Source organism: Electrona antarctica (assembly GCF_951216825.1).
Source record: "Electrona antarctica genome assembly, chromosome: 7".
Taxonomy (NCBI): domain Eukaryota; kingdom Metazoa; phylum Chordata; class Actinopteri; order Myctophiformes; family Myctophidae; genus Electrona; species Electrona antarctica.
Window position 1 is genome coordinate 33,762,427 of NC_136812.1, and position 7,156 is coordinate 33,769,582.

Genomic DNA, 7,156 nt, shown 5'->3' on the forward strand with positions numbered 1-7,156 from the left:
AAAGAGGGAGAGAGAGACGGGGAGACATGCAGCAAAGGTCGTCATGAACATAACATTTTTATATTTTGAGTGGAAAGTTATGTTCATAAAAACATAGCTTATGTGGCATGCGCCTGGACCACCAGGCCAGCGGGCGCCCCGCTTTGTTAACCAGTGTCCCCCAGGGGTATATACTTGGTCCCCTCCTATTTCCCTCTACACCAAATCTCGTTGCTGACAATAGCCGATCTACAAGCTCACAGCAACGCTCTGCAACGCGCCATGTTATGAACTTGTGGATCGGATAATTTCACCGAATGTTTGCATATTATGTAAACCCGTGGCTCCAACATATGTGGCCGGTTAGGGTTAGGTTAGGGATAGGTTTAGTAATGTTGTTATTAACGCTACGCACTCCAGGGACACCCCTGTAGCTGAGTAAATTATGAAATGATTACTACCAGAATAGATATTTAACATGCAAACAAAAACGTTCTCATATCAGGCATTTTGTTAAAAATGTAATGTTTGGTTATGGGTGGTAACCTAGCCTCACGTAGCCAAATTAATCTGCCATTGCAAAAACAATTATGCTGTGTTATTGTCTGGCTATGCAAGGCTAGGTATGGCCAATATTGAAGGACCACATATCACTTACACAAACTTTCTATTGCTGGGTATCAACAGAGGTGGACAGTAACATAGTATGAGTACTGTACTTAAGAACAGTAATTTGTACTTTTGAATACTTCCAGCAGAGCAAACCAGTTAAAGACAATGTAGTATTTCATAAGAAGAGAGCCACTGATAACATTTTTATATTTTGAGTGGAAATTTATGTTCATAAAACCATAGCTTATTTATTTTCTCTCGTTTTTTTGTTATTCAGTCCAGTACAGTACATATCCCTTCCATCCATCCATTTTATTTATGCTCTGCATGATACACATACAGTACATAATGGTTTCATTGGCTGGTTGTGATAGCAACACCCAGTGACACTGTTGACAGAGTGGACCTACACTACCGTATAGTTGTGCCACCGTCAGCCTGCCAAGCAAAAGTAAACACCAAACACTGATATGATTGTAGTGAGCTGAAACCAATTTGCCTGTGGCTGATACCATACGTGGAGGAGAACTGTGAGACACCTGCGTTAAGAAGAAGCTGGGTTACAGCCTTGCTGTCAGATGTGTCTCTGTATACAGAATATACATCATTTGAACAGGCTTATTTGTATTGTTTGTAGAGCAGGCTACACATTCAAATCATGAGTGTTCATTTAACTCAAGAGTGCATCAAATGGATGCTTACATGTCCATTTGATAATATTTGTACACTTAACATTTGTACACGAGTAAGTTATCCACCTCTCTGAGTTGGATAAATTAAAGCTACAAATCCTGTGGTCAGGTAATACAAGAGCTATTGCATGATGCTTAAAGCGTATCTCCCATACTTGGCTTTCCGTCTTAGCTCAGCGCGAAAGGCCGGAGTTCAAATACGCCCCCTACGCTTTGGCCAGAGCATGGTGCTGTATGCTGCATCACAGCTACTGTACTGTATGTATGCCTCATTGGGTGGTGCTTGGTTTTTGTTACAGTCACACAGCCAAGTAAAACACAACCTCATTTGACAGCTAAACACTCCACTAGAATTGTGTTGAGAAGTAAAGTAAGCAATACAGGAACAGAATCTTGATTAACATTAATCAGCCCTGTCTACTTTGATTGTTTGACTGTTTGTTTGTTTGTTTGCTTGCATAATATTTTATTCACCTTGCACCTGATACAATTCCATAGAAAATGTATTGTATCAGGCAACATCCGTCAATGCATTTGGTGCATGAAGGCCTGTTCATACACCAGTTTTAGGTGATAGGGTGACCACTGAAACGGCGGTTAGTAAAAACAGAGATATGTGTTGGGGTGAGCGGTGAGTCGCTTACCACCGTGGCATGACGTCATGTTATAGTTTTCACTACCACCACGGTGGTCACCTTATCACCTAAAACTGGTTGAATGAAGGCCTTAACACTTTGATAGTTCGATTCCTAATGTGTCTCAAAAACTATTGGTTGAATCGCCTGGAATTCGATGTGAACCTTCACACTCCATGGTGGATGACTCCTATTCATTTTGGTGACCCCATCCCCATGACCTTTCCTCTAGTCTAGCGCAACTATGACACTACGACACACGTGTTCCACACCCCCACAGGGAGTGCAATACCCGGTGTCGAGTCGGTCGGACCCACGGTTGTCCAGAACCACCATAAAAGGCCTCTGCCCGGGCTCTGGACAGGGCCCCTGCCCATGCTCCATATATGGAGCTGGCCTGTTCTGACATCACAACACTCCATATTTGGGCAATGGGCATGCCTGACACAGAACTCCATATATAGGAATAAAGGGACACAGAGAGACAGATACAGAAATCTCCATATCATATATTTCCAAATAGTAGCCCTTACTCAAATAGCCGCCCACTACTTAATAACAGCCCAGGGTCTGACACCATTTTGCATAATAAACGGCTCGTCCAAATAACCGCCCTCGTCTGTATAAACGCCCATGGGCCATTATTTGCAAACATAGTAAGCTTCATTTATATTTTGTTGAATGATGGTGCACAGAAAATAGAAGATCTACAAGCTCCAGGTCGCAGCACGTTGTGAGCTTGCAACATGCCACTCACCGTGAATCCAAGCAGGTATCACAAGTATACAACAAATTCCTCCCATCCCCCAAAAAGGTTGTAATTGAACTTGTGCCATACTCAGGCAATCCTTATTCCAAGTGGTATATACTCTGTGAAGTATATATTTTCATTGGGTGTAAGTCATTTATTAAACGATATGGAGAGAGATGGTAGGGTTATAATGCCCAAGCCCTGTGGGCCAGGCAGCCTAGAGTTCATGTGCCTTGTGCGCTTGTATACATTTCATTTCATATTTATTTATTTCATTTCAGTTATGGTTTTACATGATCATATTAATTTTTACTTTGTACTTATTATTTTTTTACATATTCCATACCAGAAAAGAAAAACTTTGGCGAAAACAGAAGCGCAACACGAGGATAAAAGAAACATTCAGTCCAAATTTCCAATTTGCTAATTCACAACAACTACTAGGTGCTACTTTGGTGTTGAAACTTTGAATTTCTCTAACTATACACTTTCACAACAGCAGACAGCCTATAAATACAAATATAATTTATGAAAACATTACAAGTTACAAGAACCTACGGTAGTGAAGTACCTTCACTAAAAATGCCGGGGTAACGCTCCACACGTCCCAAACTCTTCTCCCTTCTGGCTCCAAAACTTCGGAATGCACTTTGCAATCAGAACTGCAGCCTCACTCCCAATCTTCCGCCGTAGTCTGAAAACCCACCTCGTCAGACCCCATCATGGCCCGTAGCACTTGCCCTAGCCCCGACGACCTTACAGGCATATGCAAAGGCTCAACTTATGTAATTTAGACTTTATGTAGACTTAGATAGCATTTTATGCAGACTTATAGCATTTTATGTAGACAGCACTAGAATAGCATTTTATGTAGACACTCTAGTATATATGCATAGTTTCATTATATAGATATTCCACTGTTGCGTTCTTAGCTTACGCATGTTTCATGATAACTACTTTTTATGCATGTGATGTATTGCCATGCTTGTTCTTGCTTAATGTAAATCGCTCTGGATTAAGAGCGTCTGCTAAATGTCTAATTGTAAATTGTAACTAAAACAATTGTAAAGGTTGTTTGGTGTAGTACATAAAGCAGTGTGTTTGAATCTGCATACAGGGCTCTATAGGAGGAATAAAGAGACACAGAGAGACAGATACAGAAATCGCCATACGTATATGGGCATAAAAGGGACACAGACAGATGGGTGGAACGGGTACTCTGATGCGGGTACAACGGGTATTGCATAGCCGGGTGGGGAATGGATCTCCAACTTCCATTGTTACCGACTCGGTGCTCTACAGCCGGGCATCGGTCTAGTGTGTTAAATAAGCTGATTATTTTAGTCTTGTTTATGAAGTGGAGCCTATAAACGTTAAGGACATAAGAGAGAGACATAGATATTTTTTATATCTTGAATTGATGTCTATGGAAAAATCCCACTGCATCCTAAGAATTGCAAAAGAAATGCATTCAAATTGTGATATTACCATCAAAATCTAACAATTTCTTCCTTATGACATTAACACTTGCTGAGAATCCACATACTACAGTGCATATATTGTTCACAATGGGTGAAAACATAATGTCCTTAGTTGGTAGAGGTATAAATCGAATTTATTCTCAATATAAGTATATTATTCTCAATATAAGAGCTGTACACTCAATTTGGAGTAAAATAGTTAAATGGTTAAATGAAGGAAAGGCTGTATAAGAGAGATTGTACTCTAGTCTAGACCTATTTTTGTTACGTTATTCACAGTAGGTCACTGATTGATGTGTTTTGAGATTTGTGGGATTTGATAAACATTGTAAAGGCAAACAGTGACCCACCCAATCAAGCACACACTATTCCCTCACTTGTTCAATCTTACTCTGACACACACATTGGCTAGGTTACCTGCTTTCACCACTGTGTCTACAAAAATAGCCTACAAACAGCATTTATATGAAGTATGCGTTGCTAATGTTGTTTGTGTTCCAACATGCAAGGGTATATTCTCAAACAGGTGGCCATGCCTTAAGCAAATAAGCTTTCATGTTCCAAGTAACTTCTGTATGTATGATTTATTCATATATACTTTTGAAGAGCATGATATTGCAAATATGTGTACTTCTGTAAAGGTGTTTGCTTAGAGCATATACATTAATTACAGTGACATTTTCATTTCTTTGGAAATTAGATTGATATGAGTGGCTGTTAAGGACTGCCACCAGTAGTACCTAATTATTAGGAAAAGGTAAATACTTTCTAAAATCAATGCTACCTTCCCAAGATGTGCTTCTAGATGCAGTATGTAATGTAGCCTACAGTAGCAGCACATGTCTACTGCTGATTCCAAGTTTCATTGACTATTATCAATGTAAAATAAAAACGGAAAAACTGGCTATGGACTGCGAAACACAGATATGAGGGAGGGTAATTTCTAAATTACATGAGGTCCACACAGGTAATAATACTAGTCCTGTGTCAATATGCTTTTTGAAACCTTTAAGACTGGATTTTGAGTTCAATTCTTCAGGCCACAATAAAAAACTGTGAACAGAGCCATGTTGAAAAGATGAAAGGATGCCTTGGAAAATGGCAGAAAAATTGGGGCATTTACTCTCTTCTACGAATGTTTGCCTGCCTTTTCTCAAATAGCTTTTATTCAGTAATGAATGTGTTGCTGTCCAATTTACACTAGAGGGCAGAGTCTGTGCAGGAAATGGCAGCGAGCGTCACAGCGGGGAACAAGTTTGCTGTGAGTGTGATAAGAGGGCCTTTCACGTGAGGAGGCCTGCAGTCAATGTGCTGTTTCTCAGAGGGCCTCGGGAACTTCTGCAAAAACAGGTCACAAGGAGGACAATTAGGATTTCAGCAGACATTTCCAGTCCCTGTAAAATCATGGCCACAAAGAGCGCATGTGACTGTACAAATGAACAGCATGTACAGTATTTGAAAAGAATGTATATGAAAAAACAAGAAGAAAGAAGCAATTCCTTTAACAACACTGCATCCATTGTGCTGCAACACCACACGCTCAAAGCTGCTGCATCAACCAGGTGGAGAACAAAGCATATTGAATCATTCTTCATATGTGGTAAATGAACCATGCAAAATACTTGATACAGATGCAGTCTCTCAAGTGATTGTCACGCTGTTTTTGTTTCCGCTCTATCGCACATTCAGCACCGATATACAACGGGACTTACCATGCAGCTACCTCATGGGCTGGCAGAGAGAGAGAGAGAGAGAGAGAGAGAGAGAGAGAGGGGGAGGGGGGGTGCGTGCGTGTGCGAGAGAGAGAACGAAAGAAAGGGAGAGAAAGGAAGAGGGAGAAAGAGAAAGAGAAAAAACACAGAGAGAGAGAGAGAGAGAGAGAGAGAGAGACGGGTGGGGGTGAGAAAGTCTGTTACATTTGAAGAATGAGAGAAAACTTCAAAAATCCCTGAGCAATTAACCAATCAGAGTCCGGCAGGACAGTGTGACAGAGTGCACACATCATTGGTCGACAGGCGCGCATCCGTTATGCTTTCAGTGGGGCGAGATCTAAATTAGAGAGCCAATTAACTCTGCTAATAGCCCTCTCCTATTTAATCTGGGAGACAATGGGGATTGAAGAAGGAGCTTTTACAATATCCTCTTTCTGCCACTATTCTGAGGGTCTGCGTTTGCTTCCTTGTTTTCACTTCAATTAGCCCACTGCTTTCTATGATTAAGTACCTATAATTATTTTTCAATTAAGGCTTTGATCTGGTGTGTACAGTATACAGCTCCTTAGTGCGCCTGAAAGAATGAGGATGAAACAGTGAATTTGTTCCCTTCTGTTTTGCCTCGATGGGGGTGCATGAGAGATTAAGCTTGCAGAGCCACAGGGACAGCTGCTCCATACTCTGTAAAACTCCATAAAACTCACCACAAGATTTCCTGTTTGCTCTTCCAGACTCAAAGTTTAGAAATTGACCATGTCCACATTCAACGTAGTGGTGTGGTGTAAATGTTTTTTGTCTATCAGTCTATCACTGATGATGATGCCATTTATAAGGCGCGAATAACGTTGTCATCTGAAGCACATCACAACTCCTTAACGTTCTCTGGTATGCCATCATTACAGCTCAATGAGACAATTCCTCTAATCACTTTAGCTGAGTAGCATACTCACGGTATTAAATGTTCCCCATAGTATAGTGTGGAATATAAGACATCGGGAGGAAGAAATAGAGTCCGCAGCACTGGTAGGAAAAACTCAGCTTCACTGGTATATTGATTCAACGTTTCGATCACTGGGATCTTCTTCAGGAAAGTATAAGAAAATATAAGAAATCACCCTTCTTCTTACAAACCAAATGCATCATATTAGTAGATAAATATGAAAGATAACAGACTAACAGATCTGTGTTAAACATGTGACTATAGAGATAGTGTATACCGATTTGCGTGATGTATGGATAAAATCTGTGCAAGTAATATAAAGAAATGTGTTTCGCAAAAATCGGCCTGATGGTG

The 7,156-nt window shown here is 40.6% G+C and overlaps 2 protein-coding genes across 3 annotated transcripts in view; one reads left to right on the forward strand and one right to left on the reverse strand.

Annotated features, from left to right (window-relative positions):
- The window catches only part of LOC306926935 (uncharacterized protein), a 347,556-nt gene that overhangs the window by 48,783 nt on the left and 291,617 nt on the right, over positions 1-7,156 (forward strand). The window lies entirely within an intron of this gene.
- Positions 1-7,156, reverse strand: part of LOC306926912 (claudin-18-like) — a 34,489-nt gene that overhangs the window by 4,582 nt on the left and 22,751 nt on the right. The gene's annotated exons all lie outside the window — the stretch shown is intronic.